The sequence below is a fragment of the Nomascus leucogenys genome, chromosome 5 (assembly GCF_006542625.1).
Source record: "Nomascus leucogenys isolate Asia chromosome 5, Asia_NLE_v1, whole genome shotgun sequence".
Lineage (NCBI taxonomy): Eukaryota > Metazoa > Chordata > Mammalia > Primates > Hylobatidae > Nomascus > Nomascus leucogenys.
The window spans coordinates 27,290,877-27,299,550 of NC_044385.1; positions in this window are offsets into that span (position 1 = coordinate 27,290,877).

Here is an 8,674-nt window from a genome sequence, read left to right on the forward strand (position 1 = left end):
TATGCTATGGCTACGTCAATCATCATGTGAAAATTACTACTAGAGCTTCCAGATCATGAAATTCACATATTTGATATAAGACAAATATATATTTTTTATTGCTAGGTATAAATTTAAGGCAAGAGAGATGATTTCAAATGATTAGTGTTGACATTACCATTATATTTTTGATTGTCACATAACAGCTCTGATTTTGCCTTTATTCTTGACATACGATATTTACCTGCATATAACAAAAGCAATTTAGGTAAACAGTCTGACTCTGACCAGTATGAAACTTGGTACACACCATATTTCTGTTTTTATAAAATTGAATTATTACTGGATAGGTCTTAGTTAAGCTTTTGTTTGGGAAGTGGTATTTTCCAATGTGTTTATGCTGAGATAACAAGAAGAGGCTTAAGACAAATGTTTCACTCCAACCATATGGGTTTCTTTTTTTTCTTTTCTTCTTTTTAGTTTTTATTTTTAGTAGAGACAGGGTTTCACCATGTTGGCCAGGCTGGTCTCAAACTCTTGAGCTCAAGTGATCCACCCGCCTGGCCTCCCAAAGCACTGGGATTATAGGTGTGTGCCACAGTGTCTGGTCCAGCCATGTGGGTTTCTGCTGGCTTAATTCTAGAGTATCTAGCTTCTTTTGAAGTATTTGATGCTATATAGTGTTCTACTTTAAATAAGTGATAGGTACAATATACATGTGACTCACACTTTAAGATCCATGTTCTATGTTACCATTATTATTTTGGCAGCTTTTGGTGTTGTTAAATTCTTCTATTAGAAATTTTAGGCTGTACCAGCAGCTCATGCCTGTAATCCTAGACTTGAGGAGACTGAGGCAGGAGAATCACTTGAGCCCAGAAGTTTGAGGCTGCAGTGAGTTGTGATCACACCACTGCACTTCAGCCAGGGTAACAGAGTGAGACCCTGTCACTAAAAAAGAAGAAAAAGAAAAAGAAATTTTAGTGTTTAAACTTGCCAAGTTCCTTTAGGATAGATGTTTGGCTTGTTAGCATTTATGTCTACAGTTATGTATTTATCACCTTTTCTGAACCACACATTTTGGTATTCTTCCCATCATCTAAATTAGTTTAAAGAAAAGAATAAATATTGCATCAGATGAACCTCATAAATTGACATTAACCTGATATCAATTGGCTCACATTTTAAGAACAAATATGATTAATCCATCCATATTTATAAAAGGAGTTATAAACTATGAGAGCGAAAGACTCTTGATTTCAAAAGATTCAACCTAAACTTAGGATAAAGAATTTCTGTAAGTCTAGAATCCTAGCTTATAGCACATGGCAGTGCCTATAAAACAACTTTTGGTACCACCTGGCTTCATGATCAGAATCCAGTAATGTATCATTCCTTTTGTGGAATCTCTAACTAGAGTTTTTTGCTTAACAAGCCTTCGGTCTCCCCCAGGTTCTGTGGATCTTTTACTTGTTCTGTTTATCTATCTGGTGTAGAAATTGAATTCATAATATTTGATGTTTGAGATCATGGAAAGTAAAAAAAATCAAGACCACTAACTTTAAATTAAATATAATAGAACAAACTTTATATATAGGTAAGACTTTAAATATCCCTGGGATGCATGAAAAAAGTTATACTGGAGAATCAGACATACAGAACCAGAAAATTTTTAAAACCTGGGAGAAAAGAATGTCTGAAAGATTTAGCTGAGATGAGAAAACTTGAAAGTCTTAGATCCAGATCTAGCTGGTGGGAGGCCACCCCTGACTCTAAAAGGTGTGAGGAAGTTCAGGTGATGGTAGAGTCAGTATTTTTGGCTAAAGTGCGAGGCAAACTGAAAAAAGTAAAAAATACAAGCATTCAATAAAAGACAAACAAATAAAATAGGGTTAAAGTCCACAATGGTCGATGGCTTTGTGTGTGCATATGTTTCAGGGAAGGGAATGGGGAAAGGTTGAAGGGGTGAAAATAACATGTAGGTGCAGATCGCAGGAGATACTTGTCACGAGCCAGTATCTTTCTCTAGGCTTAGGGACTCAATTTGTTACGTTTATACTTTTTCCTATTCCTTGCTTACTTTATTTGATTTTCCTTGATTTTCTTGTTATCTTTCATGTTTAAGTCTTATTTTTAGTTATTTTTTCAGACCTGAGTTTTCTTTAGAATCAAGCTACTAAAACCCTCCATGCCCTTGCCTTGTACTGTATGAATAACCTTGCTGTACAGTGGCCTTTATTTTAAGCTAAAGGTAATCTTGTACAGCTTGCTTTTCTAGTAGGATGGCTTCTGCTCTATTTTGCATCTTTTTCTGTCTGGGATAGATCGGGCCTGCCATTTATATCATTTACAAATGATACATTTATATCAGAAATATCTGTTAATTATTTTAAAGTTTTTTTCTTAAAAAAAAAATGCCTTTCCTTTGAATTTAAGTTTTGTTTTGTTTTTTTTTTTGAGATAGAGTCTCACTCTGTTGCCCAGGCTAGAGTGCAATGGTGTGCTCTTGGCTCACTGCAACCTCCGTCTCCTGGGTTCAAGCAATTCTCGTGCCTCGGCCTCCCAAGTAACTGGGATTACAGGCGTGCGCCACTATGCCCAACTAATTTTTGTATTTTTAGCAGAAATGGGGTTTCACCATGTTGGCCAGGCTGGTCTTGAACTCCTGGCCTCAAGTGATCCTCCCGCCTCAGCCTCCCAAAGTGCTGGGATTACAGGTGTGAACCACCGTACCCGGCTAAGTTTTGTTTTGATTCCAAATTGTGTTTGCTTTCCCTCTCTCTCCCTCTCTTTCTCATAATCACGGTTCTGGCATTATGTTTCTCCAACCAACTCGCTAGAGGCAGTGACAGCACAGCAACCAGCAAAGTGTATTGTTGCAGAAGGTTTTAACACACTGCTGATTAGTTGCTCATGCAAGTTTCTAGTTAAGATTCAGTACTATAGCCTGACAGGGGCTTTTCACGTGGACAGTCCTGTAGACGCTGAAACAAGTCAGGTTTCCTTTTGTCATGAAGGAAATTTTATTCAGTGACAAGCAGAGTAGGCAAGGCCAAGAATTTTAGGAGAGGCAAAGGGGAATTTGCTGTCTCTCTGCCAGTAGCAAATACTATGGAGTAAATAAAATTTGAGGCCGGGTGCGGTGGCTCAAGCCTGTAATCCCAGCACTTTGGGAGGCCGAGGTGGGCAGATCATGAGGTCAGGAGATCAAGACCATCCTCGCTAACACGGTGAAACCCCGTCTCTACTAAATATACAAAAAATTAGCCGGGCGTGGTGGTGGTTGCCTGTAGTCCCAGCTACTCGGGAAGCTGAGGCAGGAGAATGGCGTGAACCTGGGAGGCGGAGCTTGCAGTGAGCCGAGATCGGGCCACTGCACTCCAGCCCAGGCAACAGAGCAAGACTCCGTCTCAAAAATAAATAATAAAATAAAATAAAATAAAATAATAAAATTTGAGAAACTGCATAATTGAAGGTAGCTTTTCTTTCTTTCTTTTTTTTTTTTTGAGACAGAGTCTCGCTCTGTCACCCAGGCTGGAGTGCAGTGGCACAATCTCGGGCTCACTACAACCTCTGCCTCCCTGGTTCAAGCGATTCTCCTGCCTCAGTCTCCCGAGTAGCTGGGGTTACAGGCATGTGCCACCACACCCGGCTCATTTTTTGTATTTTTAGTAGAGACGGCATTTCACCGTGTTAGCCAGGATGGTCTCGATCTCCTGACCTCATGATCTGCCCTCCTCGGCCTCCCAAAGTGCTGGGATTACAGGCATGAGCCACCGCACCTGGCCTGAAGGTAGCTTTTCAAACTAGAAAAGGGAAGGTTTTCTAGGCATAGGTTACCTGAGTTCCCTTTCTAGATCAGAGGCAGAATGGTAATGATTGGGAATTTGTGATAATTATTAAATAATTTAAAGAAACATGATGCTTAATTCCCACAAGCTTTACTTTGCATTTTGTCTATATCTGACAGCAACCATTGTTTGCCAAGCACCATCACAGCTGTTGATCAATTAATTTCCACACGAGGATTTGGTGATAAGAATGCACACACCACAGATCACAGTATCTGTCCCACGGTAGAGGCCTAATAAATTCCCTCACCGCTCTTTTGCTACGTTCCTGACAGCTTGCCTAACCTCTCATTTCTCTTGTTGCCCTGTGAAGGGGTCTGGATCAGTTATGGGGAGTAAATAAGAAAGATTAAAGGAAGATAGAAAAATAGGTGCTATTTCACATTTGTGAAACCAAATTCAACTGAAGAAAAAAAAGAAACTAAAGAGACCATCTCTTTGTTCTTAGTAAGTTTTTTTCCCAATGTGCAGAGGCTGCTGTGACTGATATCAGGTAAATTTTAATGAAAAATGAGTTTATATTGACATCTGTGCATTGTCAGTCTTTGTCAGAGTATAGAGAGAATACTTAGAGCATCATATCACATACATTTGAAGAACTGCATGTTTTACAAAATAATTAGCTAGAGAGAATGCTTGCTATTTATTTCCATTGTTTAGACAAGGAAAACAGGTTCAGAGACAAATCCACAATCATACAGCTAGTTAATAGTAGGGTACAAAGAAATTAAAACTTTGAGTCCAGGCCCTTAATTAAAGACTCGACTCCACTTGGCTCCCCTCAGAGAGGAAAACAGTTATGGACTGTGGAAAGTTATTTGGCAATAATCACAAAAGGGCATATTAAAATGTGCAAATGAACATACCATAAATTGAATCCTAATTCCAGTAGCTAGATGACCTCCAAAAAGTTACTTAAACTTCCTAAACCTCAGTTTCTTCATCTATAAAGCTGGTAACATCTGTCTCTTAGAGATGTGATGCAAGAATGAAATTATATTATTTGTGTAAAGTGCTCAACACAGTACTTGGAATACACTGAACACTCGATAAATGGTAACATTGGTGGTGGTGGTGGTGGCTGGTAGTGATTGTCCAAGGGCTGAAGGGACGAGGAACAAATGAAATATTAGTAAGGTCCCTCGGCAGACAAGGTCTTTGCTCTATTTCACATCCACAAACTGGCAGCCCACCTTATCCTTGCCAAGACTCTTGTTATTGTTAATCATATATATGGTTACAGCAGATCCATCACTATTTCTACAAACCATACAAAACACGTGTTGTTTTGATGATGGGTTAGTGGCATCTCTTGTGGGATGAACCAGAAGGACCATAGACCAGCAACAAAAATACATATTTCAGCTGGGCACAATGCTCATGCCTGTAATCCCAGCACTTTGGGAGGCTGAGACAGGAGGATAGCTTGGACCCAGGAGTTTGAGGTTGCAAAGAACTATGATAGCATGCCATTACACTCCAGCCTGGGTGGCAGACCAAGTCCCTGTTTCCTTTCCTTTCCTTTCCTTTCCTTTCCTTTCCTTTCCTTTCCTTTCCTTTCCTTTCCTTTCCTTTCCTTTCCTTTCCTTTCCTTTTTCCTTTCTGTTCCGTTCCTTTTTTTTTTCCTCTTCCCGTTCGTTCGTCTTCCCGTTCCTGGTTCATGTTCCGTCGCTCCCGTCTCTCCGCCCCCCACCTCGCTTTTTTTTTTTTTTGAGGTGTTTGAGGTTGCGGATGTCTCGCTCTGACCCGGATCTGCGTGGCTCCAGTGCTGGATTTGGCTCACTGCGCTCCCCACTCCTGTTTCTAGTTCTACACAATAAATTAACTTAAAAAAAGAAAAATACATGTTATGGAACGTCCTTCCTCATCCACTGGTTCTGACACTGGAAAAGATACTTAACCACTTTGAGCCTCATCTTAGGTATCATTACACCTACTTTAAAGAATCACTCTACAGCCAGGGGCGGTGGCTCACATCTGTAATCCCAGCACTTTGGGAGGCCGAAGTGGGTTGATTGCTTGAGCCCAGGAGTTTGAGACCAGCCTCGGCAACATAGCGAGGCCTCACCTCTACAAAAATAAGAAAAATTATTTTCTTATTTTTGTGGTGGTGCATGCCTATAGTACCTTATTATGTGGTGGTGCATGCCTATAGTTCCAGCCACTTGGGAAGCTGAGGTGGGAGGATCACCTAAGCCTGAGGACAGATGCACCTTCTTATCAAGGCTGCAGTGAGTCATAAGAATCTGTTTTTCTTTTGACAAATAACAACACCTGATGTGTTTTTTTTATTTATTTATTTATTTATTTATTTATTTATTTATTTTTGAGATGGAGTTTTGCTCTTGTCACCTAGGTTGGAGTACAATGGCATGATCTCAGCTCACTGCAACCTCTGCCTCCTAGGTTCAAACCATTCTCCTGCCTCAGCCTTCTGAGTAGCTGGGATTACAGGCGCCCGCCACCACGCCTGGCTAATTTTTGTGTTTTTTAGTAGAGATGGGGTTTCATGTTGGCTAGGCTGGTCTCAAACTCCTGACCTCAGGTGATCCACCCGTCTCGGCCTCCCAAAGTACCGGGATCACAGGCATGAGCCAACATGCCCAGCCTATGTGTTATTTATTTATTTATTTACTTATTTTTAGACAGAGTCTCGCTCTGTTACCCAGGCTGGAGTGCAGTGGCGCGATCTTGGCTCACTGTAAGCTCTGCCTCCCGGGTTCACACCATTCTCCTGCCTCAGCCTCCCAAGTAGCTGGGACTACAGGCGCCCGCCACCACGCCTGGCTAATTTTTTGTATTTTTAGTAGAGATGGGGTTTCACTGTGTTAGCCAGGATGGTCTCGATCTCCTGACCTCGTGATCCACCCGCCTCAGCCTCCCAAAGTGCTGGGATTACAGGTGTGAGCCACCACGCCCAGCCAAATTTTTAAGAAGGCTCTTGTCAATGTCAGCTTCCCCATCTTTCAGTGCTCAAGATGGCATTTTGTAGCAGGCCATTACTTGTACTTTTAAAACTATATATTTTAAATTGCTTTAATGGTAATACAATGTCAATGTGTAGCTCATTGAAATAATGCAAATGTGGCTCATATACTAGACTGTAATTTCCAAGTTGCAGATGAAGAAACTGAGGCACCAACTGTTTTATGGCTAACCCAAAGTTGATGTTAGAACTGGACTTTGTATTACTGCACCTCTCTTCTGTCAACAGATGCTTTGCCTCTTGAACATTTTCCTGCAGTCCTGTCTAGTGAATAATGATACTCCCCATTTTCTTTGCTGAGAAGCTTAATTTTTCAGGAAGGTAGGGTGAAAGTAAGCTTATTATTTTGATTTTCTTATTGGCCAGCTGTTTACAAGATGTAGACATTATATTTGTAATTTTTTGCCTCTTTCTTGTTCTTTTGATGGAGACGATAGTCATTGTGGCTTTTTGAAAACATTGTGTACAACTGTCTCTGATGATTATGAAATATACCAGTTTTTCATCTTTTAAATTTTTTTATTTTTATTTATTTATTTTTGAGACGGAGTTTCACTCTTATTGGTTGCCCAGGCTTGAGTGCAATGGCGCGATCTTGGCTCGCTGCAACCACTGCCCCCTGGGTTCAAGTGATTCTCCTGCCTTGGCCTCCCAAGTAGCTGGGATTACAGGCGTGATTACAGGTGTGAGCCACCACACCCGGCCTCATCTTTTTTTAATGAGAGGCAATAATATCTGGAGATTCCTTATCCTTAGAATGTCTTCCATAATCCATGTCCTGATATATATTGTTTACACCTGAATAGGTGCCTTTAGAGAATTTTGAGGAGGTAATTTTTTTTGAGACAGGATCTTGCTCTGTCACCCAGGCCAGAGTGCAGTGGCATGACCGCAGCTCACAGCAGCCTCAACCTCCCAGGCTCAAGCGATCCTCCCATCTTAAGTAGCCTCTTAAGTAGCCAAGACCACAGGTGCCTGCCAACCATACCCGACCAATTTTTTTCATTTTTCTGTAGAGATGGGGGTCTTACCATGTTGCCCAAGCTGATCTCAAACTCCTGCCCTCAAGCAATCCTTCCACCTTGGCCTCCCAAAATCCTAGGATCACAGGCATGAGCCACTGCACCCTGAGGATGTGGTTTTTGATAAAGTGAACCTATGCTCTTGTTCTTCATCTGCCATGACATCTTTAAAAATGTATCAGCTTAATAGGAAATAAAATAAAGTTGATGCTTACATCAGGCCAATGGGAGGTAGGGGCTGGCTCCTTACAGAGGAACAGCAGAGAAGTCAGGTTGAAGGGGCAACTGGCTGAATGGACCATCTGTTTTCTGTAGAATTCTTTACCTGAAGAAACTCTCTTAAGGTCATGAAGGAGAGGAAAGAGGAGAACTAGCAACTAGCTCCACACATGCTGACCAGAGCCAATTGAGCACATTGTTGGGACTTTTGGGGGCCAATATACAACTTCATTCATAAATCTGGAACTGCTTGAGAAACAAGGAATAAAAGTCCAATAGCAATGAAAACAGTAGCTCAGTGTTTGTTTGGTAAAAGCTGTTTTGGAGAATGTAGCTTGGATATCACAAATGGCTTCCTAATACTAATTCTGTGGAGTAAACTCACCTATTCTCTTACACGCAGAGCACAATAACTGGAAGAGCAGAGGTGGGCCCAGGAGCAGAGAGAATGTGCATTCTCAGTGGGCAGGCAGTTGGAAGGAGGAAGCCCAGGGAGGGCTGAGCCAGGCTTAATCCATTTCTTCAACCTAACCCGCCAGTGAGAGAAGACCCTTCCACCCTTGGAGTGACTACTTACATGGGGATTGGGGAGGGAATGGAGGCTACACTGGTGGTCG